General features: G+C 43.0%; 1 pseudogene; it reads left to right on the top strand.

Annotated features, from left to right (window-relative positions):
- Nucleotides 1–13,149: 13,149 nt before the first annotated feature.
- Nucleotides 13,150–20,497, top strand: LOC141501904 (uncharacterized; annotated as a pseudogene).
- Nucleotides 20,498–21,562: the final 1,065 nt, after the last annotated feature.

Below are 21,562 nucleotides of genomic sequence, written 5' to 3'. Positions count from 1 at the left end.
TGGAATGAAGAAAGAGATAGTAAAGAGGAAGAAGCTGTAAGTTTTGATGACTTAGAGAGAAGTCAAAGATGACATCAAAGTGTGAAACCGTTTGACTTGGGATCTGGTAGTTCCCTTCCCAATATTAAGGAAGTTCAGAAGATGGAAGGATTTAGGGAAAAAAGATAATGAGTTCTGTTTTGTACATGCTGAATTTGAAATGCCATGCCAAGACACTCAGCTTGAGATATATTAAAGGCAGTTAGTGATGTGGGGTTGGAGCTCAGGAGACAGAAAGGGGTTGGATTTAGAGATTTAGGAGTCATATGCTTGGAGATAAGAGTTAGACCTATGGGAGTGGATGAGCTATAGAGTATACAGAGTATAGAGAGAAGAGATAAGAGAAAATAGAGCTAACTACTGACATTGCTACTGTATCATACATACATACATACATACATATATATTTGAAAAATTCATATTTATATGTATTTTTTATTCTATTACCTTTAAAAAACGAATTTAAAATTTCTTAGTCTCATGTAACTGTCTTATTAAAAATGGTTTTATTCAAAGACTTTTATACTTTTATATTATTTATGTTTATATATAAATTCATATTTATAATATAGTATATCTTCTCATCCATCAAACCTTCTTTTATAGCAAAGAAAACCATATTAGCATAGCTAACCAATGCAGTAACCTTGTCTGACGCATTCTGCATCCCTCACCCCTATCTATTGAGAAGAAGGAAATGCTTCAATATCTTTTCATCAAGTCTTATAATAAACACTGCAATTTGTCTGACTCCAGTTGCCATTTTGGGTTGGCTTTGTTTATGCCGCTGAAGTCATTATTCATCTCACTCTCCTAGCTTTGCTTACTTCACTAGACATCTTCAGTCTTCGACTTCTCTGAATGAATCATATTTGTAATTTTTATGGCACAATGAAGTTTATTTAGCTACAATGGGTTCAATTGCTTCTCTCATCATCATTCCCCCTTACATTCTGCTCAGTTAGAGATAGTATGGTAGAGTGAATCAAGAGAGAGTCAACTTTTGATCCAGGATGACCTGGGTTCATATCCTGTCTCTGAATTTAAAACTGGCTATGGACCCAGACAAGTCACTTCACTTCTCAATGATCCTGCTAACGCTCCAAGACCTCTAAAGCAAGTTGCAGAAGAGCTGCTATTCTGCTTTGGTAAAGGGAATTTCCTCCCTTATACTCCCCATACTGATGAAATTCCAGGTCTGAATCAAAATAAATTCAACTATTGGTTGTCAACTACTGTGTCTCCAGAGTTTTGATTATCACAAAAAGAGCTATCATGAATATTTTAAAATAGTTGAGATCTTTTCTGTCTTTGATATCTTTGAGGGTTATATGGAGTGAAAGTATGGCTAGGTCAACACTTTAGTGACTTTTTTTTTCACATAATTCCAAATGATTTTCAAGAACAGGTGGAGTTCTGCAATTCTAGCACCAATGTATTGGTATGCCTCCATCACTCTTTGCTTGAATAATTGTAATAACCAATTAATGGCTAACCCTGCCTGTAGCATTTATTATTTCTGTAATAACAAGTATAAGAGTTCTTCATTCTTTCCAATGCACAAACTACCAGATTTATTTTCTGCACATTTGGTCAGATAACTTCTTTGCTCAAAAAAGTTCAATGACTTCCTATTATATAGATAGATGATAGACAGATAATTATACAGACAGAGACACACAGATAGACAAATAGATGGTAGACAGATACATATATTTTTACTTTCCCCCCAATTTCACATAAAACAATATTTTACCAATTGGGCTTTTTTTTTTAAGTTTTGAGTTTCAAATTTTATTTCTCCCTCTCTTCCTCCTTGCCCCCCTGAGATTATAAGCAATCATCTATAAGTTAAACATGTACAATTATGTAAACCATTTCCATATTAGTCATTTTGTATAATAAAATTTGCATAAAAGAAAAAATGAAAGAATTTGAAAAATAGTATGCTTCATTCTGTATTCAAACCTTATCAAGTCTTTCTCTGTGATTGTCTTGGATCATTATATTGATGAAAATAGCTAAGTCACTCATAGTTTTTTGTTTTTGTCTTTTAGCTTTTTGCAAGGCAATGGGATTAAGTGGCTTGCCCAAGACTACCTGGCTAGGTAATTATTAAGTGATTGAGACTGCATTTGAACTCAGGTCCTCCTGACTCCAGGGCCGGTGCTCTACCCATTGTACCACCTAGCTGCCCCACTCATAGTTCTTAAAACAAAATTGTTACTATGTTCAACATTCTCCTGTTTCTGTTCACTTAATTTTGCTTCATTTCATGTCTATCTTTTCAAGTTTTTCTGAACTCATGAACTTGTCTTTTCTTATAGCACAATAGCATTCCATTGCAAGCATGTACCACAGCTTGTTTATTCATTCCCCAAATGATGTTTATGCTTTCTATTTCCAATTTCAAATTATGTTCACTCCTTGTATTTCCAATTCTTAGTCAACACAAAAAGAGCTGCTATAAATATTTTTGTGTTAAATATTAATAGAAGAGCTTCCCATTATGGTTGGAGCCTTTACTGCCTATTGGGATTTAATCCTTCCAACTTCCAGGTCCTTTCCCATCTTTTATTTAAAGTTTTATATTCATTTTGTATGTAATCTTCATTTTTTGATGTCTGTGATATAGACCTAACAGTGGTATTGCTGGATTAAAGGGTATGTCCAGTTTTATTGCCCTTTGGGTATAGTTTCAAATTATTCTCTGGAATGGTTTGATCAGTTCACCAACAATGCATTAGTGTCCCAGTTTTCCCATATTCCCTCTGACATCAATCTTTTTTTTTTGTCATTTAGCTAATCTGATAGGCATGAGGTGGTACCTCAGAGTTGTTTTAATTTGTATTTCTCTAATCAATTTAGTTTAGAGCATTTTTTTATGTGAATACAGGTAGTTTTGATTTCTTTGTCTAAAAACCACCTGTTCATATGCTTTGACCATTTATCAATTGGGGAATGACTTGGATTTGATTCAGTTTTTTATCCTTTTCAGAATCCTTTATCGGGGATATTTGTTATGATGAACAGATACATAAATAGATTTACAGACAGATGATAGATAGAAAAATAGACAGACACACAGATAGATAAATAGGTGATAGGCAAATACATAAAAATACTGTCAGACAGATAATGGTAAGGTACTTTCATATCAGGCACTGTACTAAACCCTGAAGATAGTACAAAACCAAGATAGTATCTATGTGTTAAATGGTTCCTTCTCTTTCTTTTTTTTTTTTTAGGTAAGAGAATGGGGTCAAGTGACTTGCCCGAGGACACATAGCTAAGTAAGTATTAGATGTCTGAGGCCAGATTTAAACTTAGGTATTCCTGACTCCAAGTTTAGCACTCTATCCACTGTACCACCTAACTGCCTCTTTTTTGTTTGTTTTTTTGAAATGGTTCTTTCTTTTAAAGAGCTCATATCCAAATTGTTGTTAGTGATCATGTCCTGTTTCTACTGCTGCTGAAGTCATTATTCATCTCAGTCATGTCTGACACCTTATGGCTCTGTAGACCTCTGATCATAATATTTTCGTAGCAAAGATACTGGAATGGTTTAGCATTTCCTTCTCCATGCATTCAAAATGAGGATGACAAACCATAAACAGGGGAGAGAAAGAAAGGGAGTAGGGAGAGGAGGCAATGTCTCTGGAGGGGGAGCTGAAGACTAACTGTGATCTATCTCTCACCTATGTGAGAACCCAAAGAGGATCCAGGATCTATTGATGGCATTTTAATATCAGAACTCATGCCTGAATTGAAGCTGATTTCTCCAAAGTTACCAACAGTCTCTAAAAAAATGACTCCACAAGCCTTTTCTCATCCTTCATCTTTGACCTCTTTGCTGCATTTGACTCTGTCTCACCTTGTTCATTTCTCATGACCGGTCTCTTTTTTGGTTCTCTTTCTTTATGTCTGACCTCTCCTTCTCAGTGTTCATTGCTTAATCCTTCTCCAAGTCATGCCTCCTAATTGTGTGGGTTCTTTAAAGGTATGTCCTGGGGGACAAGACTCTCTGTACCCCTTCTGCTGGTGGAATCTGGGTACTGGATGGGTTAGGGAGAAGAAGGGCAGTAGAAAAACTTCCTTCTCTGCTTGGATCCTCTTAGGCCTATTGGGGTTTAATCATTCCAACTTCTTGGATCTTTTCCATTTTTCAGTCTTTTATTTATTTTGTATTTATATTCTTCATCTTTGCAATAGGGATTGGCACAGGATCAGAGTGCCTCTTAGGGCATCTCCCAGTGTGGAAGGATGTCTATCAAAAAGTAGGTGCTTAATAGGTGTTCATTGATTGATTCATCCCTAGAACTAACTAGTGATATTTAGTCTGGAGAAGAAAAAAACTAATGTTGGTGATATATCTGTCTTTAATTATTTGGAAGACTGGAACAAGGAAGAGAAATTAGGTTCATTCAGCTTGACCTAGAACTTGGAACCAGGAGGAATGGGTGGAGATTACAAAAAAGTAGATTTCAACCCCTGTGAGCATAATCCTAGCTGTGGTATTTGGAAGTGAAACTGTGGAAGGTACAATTGCTCACACAGTTCTCATTGCCAAGAGATAGGAAGTAAATGGAGTCAGGAAGATCTGAATTCAAATCCAGTTTCAAAGACTTATTAACTGTGTGATGCTGGAAAAGTCATTTGACCTTGTTTGCCTCAGTTTCCTCATCTGTAAAATGATCTAGAGACAGAAATTGCAAACCATGTATTTCTGCCAAAAAGCCTAAATGGGATTATAAAGACTCGGACATAACTGAAGCAATTGAACAAGGACAAAACTCATCACCACTGTCTCCTTCCTACTTCCTTTATCTCTGGAGATATAATTAGTCACCCATTATTACAATAGTTAGTTCATTTTTTAGCTTAGTAGTAATAAAATGACCACCTCTCTCTCATGTCCATAGAGTCCACTCTTCTGATGCTTCATGGAATTTATATAATAAACAAAAAAGTCAATAGCTCAATAATAATAGCTCAGAGCCCCCAGTTGGGTCCTTGAATTCAGGCAGAGGTTTGACTTTCTGCCTTAATATCAATTATTTTTATACCTAGATAATTTATGGCTGAGGCAAAAATCAGGATGCCAAAACTGTGTAGACAGGAGAAGCAAGAAGACTATATGAGGGACTGTTACTGGAAAGACAAAGGAGGGGAAGTTGAGAAAAAAGCAGACCCATTGTTTTTGAACTTCTCTTAGTCTTTGATTCACTTTGAAGGGATGAGGTAGGAATGTTTGTTCTGGGGCGGCTAGGTGGCGTAGTGGATAAAGCACCAACCCTGGAGTCGGGAGTACCTGGGTTCAAATCCGGTCTCAGACACTTAATAATGACCTAGCTGTGTGGTCTTGGGCAAGCCACTTAACCCCATTTACCTTGCAAAAACCTAAAAAAAAAAAAAAAGAAAAAAGGAATGTTTGTTCTTCTGAACCACAAATCCCAGGGTACCAGACAGTTTCAAATCCATATTGCTTTTAGAAAAAATTCCTAATAATTAGAATAGTTTGGAAGTGAAAGAGGAATCTTCTGGAAGTAAGAGATAGTAGGTCACTCCTCTTTGGAAGCATTTAAGTAAAGACTAGGATTTTGGACACATTGGGCAGATTATTGGACATTACAATGAGTATATCGCAGATGAAATTATTTTTAAGTGTAGTTTGGACTCAGTGGTGTTTTAGTCCCTTCAAACTCTGCTATTACATGTCAGCAATATTTTCCTAAATTTTCTTTCACCTCTGGCTTTCTCTATTCTAGTTTCCCTGCTCCCTCTGACAATTCCCTTTGCTAAGATCCCCTCCCAGCTCTCTCTTCTATAGTTCCATCTAGCTCTGACATTCTATATTTCTGTGACTTTGATCTCATAGAAAGGGGTAGAATTTTCCATTGCCTCAGTCAGTTCACTCTGGGGCATTTTCTACAGGGTCTCTGCTGCATCTTCTCAGGTGTATGTGTTTACCCTCTTTGCTAGGTGAACACTTCAGCTTTTCTCCCCCACCCCTAACCCCTGCCACAATATTCTTTTTTTAGTTCTTGGACAGTGAACATAATAAAGTTTTTTCATGTCCATTATATCATGTGATCTCTACACCAGCTGTGTAAGGGAAGCAGGCCTTCAAATTCTTAAACCATCACTTCTCTTGAGTAGACTTCTAAGAAAAACTCTGCTGTTTGAAGCATTTTAAAAATTAGTACTCACTCAAAATTCAAAAAATAGATTTATTTGGGTAAAGACAGCTCAATAACAAAAAGACATTTAATTCAATAGCACAGCAAATAAAGTGGCAGGAGAAGAGTTTCCTATGATCACATGGGATATTTTATTCCAGTGTCTCCTCGACTGATATGAGGAAGGACCCATAGGAGGTTGCAAAAGGAAAATATATGTTACTCAGAGATGTTCATGAAGGAAAATATTCAGGAACCCAGGGGATCAGAGAATACATATGGAAAGCTCACACCCCTTACATTGTCAGATGCTCTTAGATGATGACATTACATTGGTCTCTGCTTTTCTCAGTGGATGCCATCTTTTCATCTCTGTGGCTGTCCTCCCTTTGGATCTGGCATTGTTGTACATATTCTATGCATATTGATATACTCACATTTTATCTGCCTTGTTAGAATGGGAGGTCCTTGTGAGCAGAGAATGCCTTGTTTTTTTATTTTTATTTTTATCCCTGGTGCTTTCAGATTCATTTCTGATTCATTCATTCATCCAGTGCCATCTTCTAGACTCTCAGTCATCAAATGACCATATTTGTAAACGTATAGAGCCTGGTAAATAGTAGGAGCTTAATAAATGCTTGTTCCCTTCCTTCCTCCTTCCTTTCCTCTCAGTTCACATCTGATAAGATGCAGTCACTAGATGATCTGTCCCTGCTAAATTGAAACTATTAACTCTTTAATTAACTGTTGAGGTGATGAGCCATCATGCCTAGCAAAGGGTAGGTGTCATTGGATTAAATCTATTCTTATGAGTTCTTGTATTTGATCTGGATTAGAAGTCCATGGTTGATTGAGCACATAAAACCCATATCAGGCTGCTTGCTGTTTTGGTAGGGGGGAGGAAAGGAGGAAGGGAGAAAAATTTGGAATTCAAAATCTTAGAAAATGAATGTTGAAACCTATCTTTACATATCACTGAAGAAAAATATATTAAGGGAAAAAAAGAAGTCCGTGGTCTCAGACAACTATATGACTCAGGATTAGATATTTCTCATGGTTCATTGAACTCCAGTGGGAATCCTGTGTTTCCTAAATCCAAATCAGGGGATATTGCTGAACCTCCTCTCTACCCTTCCAGGAATGTGTGTGGAGGCTGAGACTATGAGGTTGACATAGGATCCTCTCCAATTGGCAAAATGATAAAGTTGCATACCAAAATTAAACAAAAGAGGGAAGATAGTTGCCCCTTCACCTTTCTAGTTCATATTCTCATCTTCATCGTGTGTATATATATATATTATATATTTTATATATTATAGGTTTAAGATTCATATTATATAGGGTATTTAGGGAGAACTAATACCTCTGGCGTGAGGTCTGCTGAACCTTTTCAAGGTTACTCATCCATCTGTCACCCAGCTCTCACCTGTGGTTCCAAGAAACTGTAGCCTACACTGTAACCACACACCAGTAAACCATCTCAGCCTACCCGAGACTAAAGATGGCATCCACTGAGAACAGCAGAGACCAATGTAATGTCATCGTTTAAACCAGGTTGAGGATAACTGAGGGGTCTCAAATCCATTGGTAGTGAAGACTTCTCTGCATGGAATGAGCAGATGAGAACAATTTGTTCCAACCTGAAGTGCTGTGAGGCCCTTGAAACTTGGTCAGTCCAAGATGCCAAGGTCATTCACTGCTTTCTGGGTCATCACTGGCTGCCTTGACTTTTGTTCTGCCATTGGACTTTTAGGACTCAAGAGACAAGGAGACTGAGACTTGGAGAAAATTACTTAAATCCAATTTCATGTGTATGTTAAGACATCATCCAAGATGCTATTGGCTCTCTGCAAAAACAAGATGAAAAACAATATGTTATTTATTACAATAAAATGAGTCACACGAATGTTTAAATTTCCCAGTAAATATGTTCACAGTATTCTGTATCTTTTAAGTGTCCAATAGTATTATGTTTAAAAAATATATGGGCCTAAATTAAAGAAAATATATTACTAAATAATTTTTTTTTGGCAAGGCAATGGGGTTAAGTGACTTGCCCAAGGCCACACAGCTAGGTAATCATTAAGTGTCTGAGGCCAGATTTGAACTCAGGTACTCCTGACTCCAGGGCCAGTGTTCTATCCACTGCACCACCTAGCCACCCCCCTTAATAAAATTCTAACCATTTTCTGAGCTTTTAGCCAGTTGTGATCTTTTTGGGGCAGAGTGGGTCCTGTATCAGTGTGGGGTTTTTTTTTTTTTATTATTTCTTAATTTTTTTTTCTGTTTCGATGTCGATGACTTCTGAAGATTGGGTGACTGTGAAAGCTTCTTAAAATAAACAATATGAAGTTTGCTGCTTTGATTGACTTTCATAAAAGATTTCTCTGTAGCATATGATACTGTTCAATAGCATTTTGTTCAGAGCAGAGCTTTTCAAATTGGCCTCAATCCTCTCAAATTCTTCTGCTGCTTTAGCAACTAAGTTTTATGTAATATTCTTTTTTTTCTATCAGTAAAAGAAGTTCATGTCTTGCCTATCTCCTCCACAATGAAGTTCTGTGGGCAATTAAGAAAGGAAAACCTTATGCAATGTCAGCTTCCTACCCAGTAGAGGCAGGATGAGTCTGCAGTGGGAATGGGATTAATTGACTCACCCAAGGCCACACAGCTAGGTAAGTATTATATATATGAGGCCGGATTTGAACTCAGGTCCTCCTGACTCCAGGGCCTGACTCTATCCGCTACACCACTTAGTTGCCCCTATAATCTTCCTTAAGATTATTATGTTCTCAGGATTAGGGAGGTGGGGAGATGTGGGGAATAGCCTCTCAGGGGAGTGGCCAGAACACATAAAACTTGTCATTTAAGTTTGGTGCCTTATCCTGACAAAGTTCATGGCAATACAAAACAATTACAATAGCAACATGAAAGATCACAGATCACAGGTCACCACCATGTATAAAACAATAATGAAAAAGTTTGAAATATTGCAAAAATTACCATAAGATGACACAGAGACATGATGTGAGTATATGCTCTTGGAAACATGGTGCTGGTAGTCTTGTTTGATGCATGATTGCCATAAACCTTGAATTTGCTAAAAAAAAAAAGGGGGCATAGCTGCAAAATGCATTAAAATGAGGCATACCTGTACAATACATATATGTTTATATCACTAGCTGTGTGACCTTGGGCAAGTCACTTAACCCTGATTGCCTCCTATCCAGGGCCACCTCCAGTCGTCTTGATTTATATCTGGCCACTGGACCCTGATGGCTCTGGAGGAAAAAGTGAGACTGGTGACTTTGCCCAGCCCCCCCCCCCAACCCCCACTCAAATCCAATCCATATCTTTGTTATGGTATCATCTCTCTGATGTCATCGGCTTCTTCAAGAATGAAGGACAAACATCATCATCGTCATCGTCATCATCTTTCATCAAAAAAGCCCTCATCCATTGGGCTATATTCTCATCAAAACCTCACTGTGTCATTGTCGTTGGTTTGGGGGACCAGGGGAGGGCTTCAGTCTCCCTCTCTATATTCCCATTTTACAGATGGACATCCTTAAGATACAAAGAGAAAGGATCAGTGCACAGTAGAACCCGCCAAATTGGAGTCTGTCCTCCCTAATCCTGCCTCTACTTTACAAACTAAATTTAGGTAATATTCTTCAAGATTGTTGTGTTCCCAGGGAATAGGGAGGCTCAAGAAGAGAAAGACGAGGAGATAGGGAAACAGGGATGTCCAAAGATGCCTAAAGAGTTGGTGCAGAGCTGAGAGTAGAATCCTACTCAACCTATTCTGAAGAAAATCTCTTTGCCTCTTCAGAGTTGGGAGCAAGGCAAAGGACCAATGCTTTGTTCAACGACTCCCCTTTGTGTCAATGAACTTACTGGCCCCATCCTCAACTCCTCTGGTCTTTGACATTGACTGGTTTTCTGCAGACTCATCCTGCCTCTACTGGGTAGGAAGCTGACATTGCATAAGGTTTTCCTTTCTTAATCCTCCACAGAACTTCATTGGGGAGGAGATAGGCAAGACATGAACTTCTTTTACCAATAGAAAAAACAAGCCATAATGAAGACAAGAGACTGGTGATGTCTCTGTTGGGAGGAAGAACTAGGCTACTTGTCTCTCTGAGTGTCCCTTTTGCCAAATCTTGGCTAATAATTGAGCTACATGCACCATCCAACAGTGATGTGTGGTGGGTTCCATGACCTGGGAGGCATGAACAGCACCTGAGTCAAGATTTAGACTGTATGAACCTAGTAGAAATAATGCTTATTGAAACTGCTCAACCCAGTTTGGGAGAGCAACCCTGACATGTGGGTTCATATTGCCTGTTTTTATGGGTGAGCTCCTTTATGTAGGTCATTTTAACTTGTCAAGATGGTAGAAAGTGGGAACCTTTGGAATCTCGCCGATGCCTGCAGTTACTGACCACACCAATGATCTCACTCCCTGGACCCATGACTTGTTTTAGAGGGACACCACCCTTGGAAGCCCATGGAGCACGGGCCTGGGAAGAGCAGTTCTGAGAAAACCAGAAGGCTCCTCAGGCCCTTCCTCACCTCGGTTCCTCTCCCCAAGTCACGAGGGCCCAGCTGACGTTGTCCAGGAAGATGGAGAAAGGCTGGGGCATTGCGGTCAGTTGGGGCTCTATTTATACCAGGGCCCAGCCCATGTTGCAATCTGTTCCTCTATTTGTGGCTGCTATTGGTAGGACGTCACCGGGCCTTTGACCTCACTAGAAGTGCTGATGCATTTTCCTATACCATGCATGGGGTGCTTGGCTGGGACCCCCAGACTGTTCAGAGGGCCCTCCCTCCATCATTGTTTAGGTGACATCTTTGGAGGGGGGAAGTTGGAAACTGCTTCAATCTTTAGCTCCCTGTTCACCTCAGTTGGGTCAGTTGGGTGGAACGTCATCGATGACCATCTTTCCTGGCTTCTGAAGTCACTGAAGCCCTCGCCTGGTCCCCAAACCAATGACACAAAGCCCAGGTCCTTTTGCACAGCTCCTAAAACCCCAGGGGATATCTGAGGAAAATCCTTAGCTTCCTGATACCCCTTGCTTCTGTGCTTTATCAATCAATAAGAAATTGTGAATTTATTCTTAGTGTTTCCTTCCCAATCTGCCAGTCGGATTCTATTTTGAGATGACAGAGTAGTTGGCAGGTAGAAATTATGATAAGACTAAAGGGAAGACACAGGATATCAGACTTGGGAGGGGCCTTAGGATGGGGTATGTCAGAATTGGGAGGGACCTCAGAACCTAGAATTTTAGTGTTTTCTATACTTTGAGATGGCGCTGTCAATCTAGGACCAGTCTTAGGGTCCTGTTGGACAGGTGCAGCCTGGATGATCTGGTAAGATCAAGCTTTCCAGGAAACTCAGATCTTACTCTATAGATGATTTTCTGCTATGCATCTTTGTTTATTTATTTTTTTGTTTTTGCAAAGCAATGGGGTTAAGTGACTTGCCCAAGGTCACACACAGCTAAATAAGTATTAAGTGCTTGAGGTCAAATATGAACTCAGGTCCTTCTGACTCCAGGCCTGGTGCTCCCACTGCGCCACCTAGCTGTGCACCATTGGATGGATTTTTATACCCCGGGAGTTCCTCATATTGATGACCTCACATGTATAGACTGAAGAAGCCTCCTCTCCCTGTGCATATCCTCACGAGTGCACATGTTTAACCACCCCCCCCCCCCACCTTGGCTTCTGAATTGATTTCAGTGGATGGCCATAGACTACCAGGAAAGCTCAGGACTTATAGAGATTACCTAGGCCAGCCCCGATTTCTGAGGGAAGGGAGGGGAAGGAAGCTGCTTTCATTCTCAAGAGGTTTTCAGTTAAGCTATGACAGGAAAATTCTTTGAAAAGTGTGATGGGAGTCGCCATGCTCAAGGGATTCTCATTCAGAGAAAGTGAAAGCAAAGCCCCTGTGAGTCACAGCCTCCTCCTGGGAGGCCTGGGCTCGTCTTCTTCTCACTAAGCCCAGCTCCCCCCATGGCCCCTGTTTTAAACTTGGGGTTTTGTCATGAAAAGGTGTTTCTCCATTGTCCCAATCACGCATGAAGCCCACCAGACAGGGGTGACTATTCTGCTTTGGACAGATAAAGAAGAGGTTGAAAGAAGGGAAACTACTTCCTCACGGTCACCCAAGTCATTGCTGCCATGAGTGGAAGGTGGGCAGGGCTCTTGGCTCTTGGCTTCCTAATTATGAAGGCGTTCTATCCCAAGGGGGTCCAGAGAAGAAGATGGGTGGAAACAGGGACCCAAGAGGGGGGCTAGAAAGGCAGGAGGAGCAATGAGGCCAGAAGAACCCCATGGGGAATGGAGAGGGTGGGAGCACCTAAGACCTTGGAGTCCTAGCACCAAGTGGAGGAGAACTGACTAGCGAGTACCTGGCTCTGGCCCAGAGGGCTAGTGGTTTCCACATACAGATGTCCCAAGAGTGGTGCGGGTTGGGAGCTAGAGAAGAAAGAAGGCTTCCTCTCCACCCCCACCCCATCTCAGGGCCCCTTCCCTCTCCCCACAAACCACACCACCTTAGGCCCTTGTCTTCTTAGGATGTCCAGGAGAATTAGCTGACAGCTGGGTGACCGCAGACCTCAGACTAAGTGGGCCGCCTGGAGGCATGGGGGGACCTGACTCCCTTCTGAAGGGAGGGACACCCCCTCCCTGTCCTCCGTGGGTGTGTGTGTGTGTGTGTGTGTGTCGTGACACCCTAGGGAAGACGGCTTAACCTCAAAGATGGTTGAATTCGAAGAATTCAAGGAGGAGCCCGGGGTCAGAGAAGCGACCGCCCATTGACTCCGCCCGGACCCACTAATTTTCGGGGTCGTGTTCCCAGAAGACCTGCCCCCACCCCCATCCTGGGAGGTGCTGGCCAGTCAGGGGAGGATAAAGTGGCCCTCGGGCCACGAGGCCCTTCAGTGTGGAGGTGTCTCTGCCGAGGGAACCGCTACAGCTGCCAGCACCCAGTATGTGGGCAAGGCTCAGACTGAGCTTTCTCTTCGGTATGTATTTCCTTCCCATGCCCCATTCACTTTAGGCAGGCAGCCAGCCAGATACCAAGCGGATACTGGGTGGAGGGCAGAGATGAGAAGCTGCAGGCACCCTTGGCTTTGGTAACTCTTCTTCAGAGGACAAGAAGCTGCTTATAGAAGGCATCCCATGGATGGCTCGGTTGAATGGGACCCAGTGGTCCCTAAAACCTACCCTAGAGGGGCATCAACTGAAGGTCCAAGGGCTTCCCCAGGAGGGTGAAGCTGATTTGGAAAGGCTCATGGAGAAGGCAAGTTTGGAAGGAGGGATGGGGCAGAGGGTGGGTGAAGAGATGTGGGTGAAATCTAAGGGAATAGGGGAACTGGAGGAAGAGAAGGGATTTTCTCCAGGCCAAGTTCATTTGAGTGTGGTTGGGGCAGGGAGATGGCTCTGAAAAGGTGGAAGGTGGGAGCTGGGGTAGGTGGCCACAGAACCCTCTCTGGCTGGCTATTGGCACAGGGTTGACTTGCTGACTTGGCTATTGGGAAACCCACCCCCCAACTATACTGACACATACCTATTTCCATGCACAACCCAATCCTGCACATACAACTCAACAACACTATCACATAGTAACTCTTAGCTGCTATTTATAAAGGGTTTTAGGGTTGACAGAGCTCTGCACATTTAGCAGGAATACCCTTCCCCCTCTCCATCCCATACATCACCTCATTTAATTTTCCACGTCCCTGAATCTGAAACCCATGATTTCATCGGTGTGGGCAAATTGCAAATGGCCGATAACTTTGAGTCCCAGGGAAATGAAATGACTTGCCCAGGGTCACCCAGCCAGTGAATATCCAAGGCTGGATTTGAACCCAGCACTTCCAGATTGCAAGTCCATAGCCAGACATCCATAATCAACTGCCCAGGATCCCCAAGATACAGACACAGGTGACCACATACTCTTGGATGCCGCTGCCCACAGGGTCTCTTTTCTCCGGTAGATACAAGGCCACACATCCAACCACTCCACCCACAGATTCACAGTAGTATCAGAGAATGGCAGCCCTCCAGGCCCCTTAGAGAGCAGCTAGATCTCTTCTTCTCTGTGAACAAAGGAAGAAAAGGCTTCTACCCTGACCCCACCCCCAGCCCCAGGAAGTCCGTACATGGATGGCAGAGCAGGTGCCACACCACAGACTCTGACTTACACACGTGCCCGTGGTCTTGGCCCCTGTGGTAGATGCTCTGGGATGGGCCAGATGGGGTGGCAGGAGAGGCATTGGCCAGGCCCGAGACATGGATGCCCTTGGGAGACTGGACTCCCTGGCACCCACCCCGGTGGCGGTTGCGGTGTGTCGGGATCTAGTGAGTTCTTAGGAAATGAAGAAGCAGCTGTCACCACTTTCCTTTCGTTGCGAAACCAGTGTCTTCCGACCATGTGGTTGCCCAGCGTTTGGCACCAGGGCTGGGAGCGGTAACTGCTCCCCTCCCCCTGCTTGCTCAGCCCTGGGCTTGACTCCAACCTCTTCTGTTGGGGAGTAGACCCCATCTCCCCTTGGGGGGCAGGTGGCTACTCAAGTGTTAAGATTTGAAAAGCTCAGGAGTCTTGTTGTCTGCTGCAAAGAAGAAAATTGAGGCCCAGAGAAGACAGGGAAGTGACCTACCTATGGTCACACCGCTGGAAAGTAGCAAAAACAGTAGTTAGCCACAGAGGGGTTTCTGCTAGATCCTGCCTCCCTTAGAGCTGAAAGGAAACTCAGAGGTCATCAGATCCCTGCTCCTCATTTTACAGATGGGGAAACTGAAGCACAGAGAGGCTGAGTCTGAGGCAGGATTTGAATCCAGGTTCTCCCAACTACTAATTCAATCCTGCTTTGGGCTACTTCCTGGGCAACCCTTCCAAGACCTTGTACTCCAAGACTAGTTGGATAATATCCCTTCTCTTCTGATCCAGATGGAAGAAGAGGACAGATCCCTAGAGGTCTATCCTTCGAGATAGAAGACAAGCTAGAAATAGTTGCCCCTCTTCTCTCTTTGGAGCCTTAGGACCTGAGTGAGAATCCTGCCTCCACAATCCTAACAAGCTCCAGACACCAATCTGAACAGCCTCCCAAGAACACTGGGCCCAGTCCCTTCATTTGGAAGTCCTAGAGTTAGAAAGTTGCCAAGCTGAGATTTAACCCTAAGTCTGCTGATTTCAAAGCCAGCATTCTTTCCAGGATAGTGTGTGATACTAGGCAAGTCATTTCCTCTCCATGGGCCTCAATTTCTCCCTCTTCAAAATGAGATGATTTCCTTCCAGCACCACTTTGTTTCCATTTGGCAAATGGAATCTTTCCATTCCAGGACTCAGTCAGTCCCCTCAAGTCTGCTCCTCCTACCCCTCCAACCATGTTGTCTCTGCTCTCTTTTGCTCCAGGTTTGACCTGTGGTCTCTTGTGTCTGAGCTCGGCAGCTAATATCCGTTGTTCTCCCTACAAGACGCTCCTGGATCAGTTGATGAACGGGGCTAAGATCAACCACTATGAGAAATTCGTAAGTGTCTGCCCATTCCCTATCCTCAAATGTTCTTCCCTGTTGAGCTGATGGATAATCAACTGGGGTGGGGGTTGCGGTTTGGGTAGAACTCATCTGTCTGAGTTTAAATCTTGCCTTAGATGCTTCCTTAGCTGTGTGGGATCCTGGGAAAGTCACTTAACTTCTCTTGGCCTCATTTTCCTCAACTGTGAAATGGGAATGATAAAAGAGAAGCAAATATTTTCTTCATATATAACATATCTGTAACTATGCATTTGCATATATGTTGCTTTGGAGATTCTAACAGGCATAGTTAAATGTGAGCTATGATGAGAATGGTGACTGTAGGCTTGACCCCTGATTAATGGAAGGCATATAAATTTATAAGTGAAAGGCTCATTAGAAACCCAGACCCTTCATTTTCTCTTGTTATTGAGTAGTTTCCAATCATATCTGACTCTTAGTGACTCTACTTGGGGCTTTCTTGGTAGAGATATTGGAGTGGTTGGCCATTTTCTTCTCCAACTTATTTTACAGATGAGGAAACTGAGGCCAATTGGGTAAAGTTTCTTGCCCAAGGTCAAATAACTTATAAGGGTCTGAGGTTAATTTAAACTTAGGTGGATGAGTGTTCCCGACTCCAGACCTGTGCACCCTGGCATACCCTGACTACCCCACCTCCTTCATTGGACAGATAAGGAAACTGAGGCCTTAAGAGTTATATTATTCTAATACTTTCACATACATGTCTGTCTGCACTTGAGTCTTTTTCACCTTTCTTTGATCTCTTCTGTAAGGTTGTTTTTGATGCCCATGAAGTTTGAATCTCATCTATGTAAAAATGTGGCTCATTGAATAAAGATCTAGCAAGGAAAACTAAGGAAGAGTGGTCAGAGGGAGTGGGGGAAAGCCAGCAGAAAAGAGAATGTCCAGGAGAGGAGGGGGAGGTGTTGTGCTAAAGGCAGCAGAGACATCAAGAAAAAGGAGTAGTTAGAGGAGACCTTGGATTGGGCAATTAGGAAATCCTTGCTGTCAGTGGAATGATGAGATCAGGAGCCAGTCTCAGCGAGTTGGGAAAATCTTGCTAACAGGAAGGACAGTTTCAAACAAAGATTGGGCTGCTTTGGGAGGTGGTGAGCTCCCTGTGGCTAGATGGCTTCAAGCAGAGGCTGAATGATCCTTGGGTAGGATTATTGATAGATTCTGGGGATTCCTTCCTTTTTTCTTGGTCTCAGTTTCCCTATCTGACAAATGAAGAAATTGGACTTAGAACTCTCTGGCTCAAATTTTTAGTGGGTGACATCATCATCTTAGACTGTCATCATCATATTAACATTTATATAGCATGTTAGAGTTTGTAAAGCCACACACATACACACACACACACACAATCCCTTTTGATTCTCAGAACTCTAAGAGATCAGTTCTGCTATTATTTCCATTTTACAGTTGAGAAAACTGAGGCTGAAGGGAGTTATCCATATGCCCAGGGTCATACCACTGAGGAAATGTCTGAGATGGGACACCCACTAATTATGAATGACCATCATTGCTCTAGCCTAGGCTCTCTGTTCTTTCTCAGTTCTAATATGGTGGCCAAGTTGGTTCCTGTGGATTCAACCATCATCTTTATGTAGTTGACATCCAGACCTATAGATTAGTACTAGTCTCTCCTGAATTGCATTCTCCCATCACCACTTGTCTCGTGGACATCTCAAACGTAATCTGCGCCAACAAGAAGTCATCTTCCCCGTGTGCCTAACTCCCCAGGACTAATGCGATAACCAACCTAATTGGTCCCTCTTCCTCAAGTCTCTCTTCTCTTCCAATCCTTCTTCCATCTTCTTTAAAATCCTACTTCATAGATAAGTGTCAAACTCCAGGCTCAAATAGAAAGCCTCCTGTTTGACATAACTCAAATTCCTTCCCAGCCTGACTCCTCCCTACCTTGCCAGTCTTCATCCGCCTTTTCCCCCTCCACATCCGACATGATGCTAGTACCTTCCCTTGGAGCTTATTATCGTTCAGTCATTTTCAATTGTGTCTGACTCTTTGTGGCCCCATTTGGGGTTTTCTTGACAGAAATACTGGAATGGCTTGCCATTCTTTCTCCACTTCATTTTACAGATGAGGAAACTGAAGCAAATAGGGTGAAGTGATTTTCCCAGGGTGACACATCTAGTAAGTGCCTGAGGCCACATTTGACCTCAGGAGGAGTCTTCTTGCCTTGAGGCCTGGTTCACTCTATCCACCATTTTCCATCTTCTCTAATTCTAGTTCTTTGCTTGTTATTGGCCCCATCAGAAAGGGAGCTCTTTCAGGACAGAGAACTCATATTTGCTTAACTTGGTGTTTCCAGAGGTTGGCATACAATAAATAAACTCTTTTTCTGGGGGGGGGCAATCAAGGTTAAGTGACTTGCCCAGTGTGACATTATTAAGGGTTTAAGGCTAAATTTGAACTCAGGTCTTCTTGACTCCACCCACCTGCCTAACAATAAATTCTTTTGAAATGATTAATATCAATCCAAGATTTTACCCGTTTTGCCCTCCTGGACCAAATGGAACCAAGTTAGTCCTGCTTCCAAACAACAACCCTTCTAATCCTCTCGGACAACTCTTACCTCCCTCAGCCTATTCTTCAGCCTAAATAACCCAACTTCTTTTAACTTCTCCTTCTGGATAAGGGCATCATCCCATCTCAGAGGAGCTGGGTTCAAATGCTATCTTTGGCACTTCCTTCCTGGGTCCCTTCACAACCCAATCTATCATCCCAGGAAACCATTCCAATTCTTTGGTCTCAGAGTCCTCATTCTTAAAACAGGGGAATTGGACTGGACAGGCCTTTAGGCCTTTACAACTCTAGATTTCTGAGCCCATTGTTGTATGATTCCCCCAAGAGCACTGGAAAGAGTTGTCTGTCCACATGAAGAGGGCTCTGGTTCCTTTAGCCTCTGAAGTGGATGCTCTCTAGCAAACAGTGAGAATAGAGGAGGTAGTGAGCTCCCGGTCAATGGAAGGCTTCAGGAAAGGACTGGCTCAGGGACTAGTTACCCTGATGGTCTCTGCTTTGGGACCTCCATTTCCTCTCTTGTCACATGAGGAATCTGACCTAGCTGATCCCTCACATCCCTCTCAGATTTCTCCATTCTGTCTGTCTAGGATGGAGTCACCATCATTTGGGGAACTTGACCAGAGCTGGGGGTTTTGCTTCCAGAGGTGTCTAACTCCCATCTCTTTCCTTTTCAGATGAAGAACTCTGATTTGAAATCCCCATATCTCAAGGGTTCCTGCCAAATGCCCCTGGACAACTGCAAAAATCAGAGTTTCGCAGATTTACCTCAACACCTCTTCATCCAGAATGTGGGACAGAAAATTCTCTACTTTAAACAGAAACTCAGAAATATCGACTGGTTTGTCAGCAACCTTGATGGCTTCAATAGCAATCTCTACTGTATGCTTCAGTGGCTTCCCTCTCCCACTCTTGCCTACCCTATTGAAGGAAGCAAAGCGATCCCTCAGCCACATCCAAGTTTCTCAGAGAAGTTAGAGACATGCAAGGCCTTAGCAGAGTACCAGTGCTACATGCAGTCTGTGGTGAAGGAGCTAGAAAGTTGGGGTTCTACTCCTGGGGAGAGAAACTAGAGGATGCCAATCCCTTCTCCTGCCCTTACTGACCAAGGAAAGAGAAAGTAAAGTCGGATGGACTCCATCCTAGGGACATGGTGCTCCATTCGCTCCAGGAAGTGGTACTAGAGGTCTCTGCTGGGCTACCTGAAGAACAATGGAATTGGAGATGGTAGGCCCAATGCATCACCTGCCTATTCACTTTTCTATTGGTTTTCACTCGGGGTTTAGAAATGCTGCACTTTAATGGGAGGGGGGGCATTCCTGATAGTTTCCCAAATTGTTATTGATAGAGTGCTATCATTGGACTGAACTCCCTCCCATCCCCATCCCTCGCACCCCCGGGCCTTGAGGGCAGCCCATTCAGGTCATGGGGCGGCCAGAGTCCAATGCCCCATGAGTCGTCATGAATCAGAGACCAACTTTCCATTGATTCAGGGGTCTGATGACAAGACTTGAGTCAGTACTCAGTGCCTCACTTCTTCCCCCACTCCTTAGCCTCCATTCTGGGGGCCTCAGCTCAATTCTTACTGCTCTGACTTCATTATCCCTACCTCCCCCTGAGCCCCTAAGAGTTTTCCTTTTCTAAGGACGGGGTAGATGGTTTGGGTATGGAAGGGGAGGGTGTTAAATCACAAAAATATATGGCCAGTAGGAGCCTTGGATGAAGAGGCTAGCCTTCCCTCCTTTCACTTGCTCAACTCCCATAAATACTGCAGATGGGCTCCCTGGACAAGAAAATGCACACCCCCTCTGGAGATATGAGCCAACTGGATTTTGTTCCAATAGTCTGCACCTACAAAATGGAGATTTTGTCCATAAGGTAGAAGCTGCTGCTGGTCAGCATGTCCCCCAGGGATGATTCCAGAGAATCCAAGAGTTCCCCATCCCTGCCCATCCTTGAGGGCAGAGAATACTAATTTATCAATTTTTTATTTATATTTATTTATTAGACATGTATTTAACAGTGCTATTTACATCTAATGTATTTAAACTTTAGCTATTTTTCTAAAGATGTGTCTGTGTCTGCCTATTGTCATATGGGAAGGGGAGGGATTATGGTTGACCATAAGGTATGAATGAATTCCTCAGACAGGGGTCCTCTTGGGTGCTTTGGGGAGTGGAGGACACTTGGGCAATTGGTATAGAATTGCTATGTGGTTAATCACAGGAGCAGACTTAATAACAGAAGTAACCTCAGAGGTCATTGACACTACACAGAAGCCCAAGATGTTAAGCAACTGGCCCTAAGTCTCACAGTAGGGAGAGCTTGTATCCATGGTATCTTAGTGAATGAGTGTTTGAGAGTGTGTGTGTGTGTGTGTGTGTGTGTGTGTGTGTGTGTGTGTATGTGATCATGTAACAAATATACTCTTGTTCACAATTTCAGACCTAGGCTTCATTCCCCCCATCATGGGTCTGGGGATGCTCTGAGTAGTTGGGCTATCTTCCCTCATTCTGTCACTCAAGCCCCCACTGGTTATATTTCCCCCAGTTAGCCACAAATGAGTTGTTGTCCAACATCTTTGTGACCCCCCCCTTTGGGATCTTCTTGACATGGTTTTCATTTTATAGATGAGAAAACTGAGCAAACGTGGTGATGTGACTTGTCCAAGGTCACACAACTTATGTCTGAGGTTAGATTTGAACTCAGGTCTTTCTGATGCCAGGGCCAGGGCTCTATCCACTGTGCCACCTAGTGGTCCAAAGAGTCTAGTACTACAGTTCTATATAACATGAAGCAATATTATGAAGATATACAAAAAGTAAATTTTCCTCCCAGTATTTTGCAGGCACATTCTCCCCTCAAACCCCGAGAAATGTGGGCTCAGATTTAGCAAGGCTTCTACACAGAACTGGTCCCACTTCTAAATTCAGCATGATTGCTCCATGATGGGTCCTTGCTTCCTCTGCTGGGGCCTGGGTCCCTGAGAAGTCTCTCAGTCCTGAATGTCCATAAAACTCATGAGGGACTCCGTGCAAGGTCAATGATCATTGGTTATTGCATATGTGTCCTTAGTTAGTCCACCAGCATTTATTATGTACTTTCTGGGTGCCAGGAGCTTTCAGTCTAATGAGAGAGACAATGAATAGGAGGAGGCTAAATAGGAGGGTGGAGGTGGGGTAAGGAAGGTCCCCAGAGCAGGGAATGATGGAGAAGTCCTTGGGTAGACTGGTGAAAACCTTAGATGGGGG

This window comes from Macrotis lagotis, chromosome X (assembly GCF_037893015.1).
Source record: "Macrotis lagotis isolate mMagLag1 chromosome X, bilby.v1.9.chrom.fasta, whole genome shotgun sequence".
In the NCBI taxonomy this organism is placed as follows: Eukaryota; Metazoa; Chordata; class Mammalia; order Peramelemorphia; family Peramelidae; genus Macrotis; species Macrotis lagotis.
This window is presented reverse-complemented; position numbering and strand designations above follow the sequence as displayed.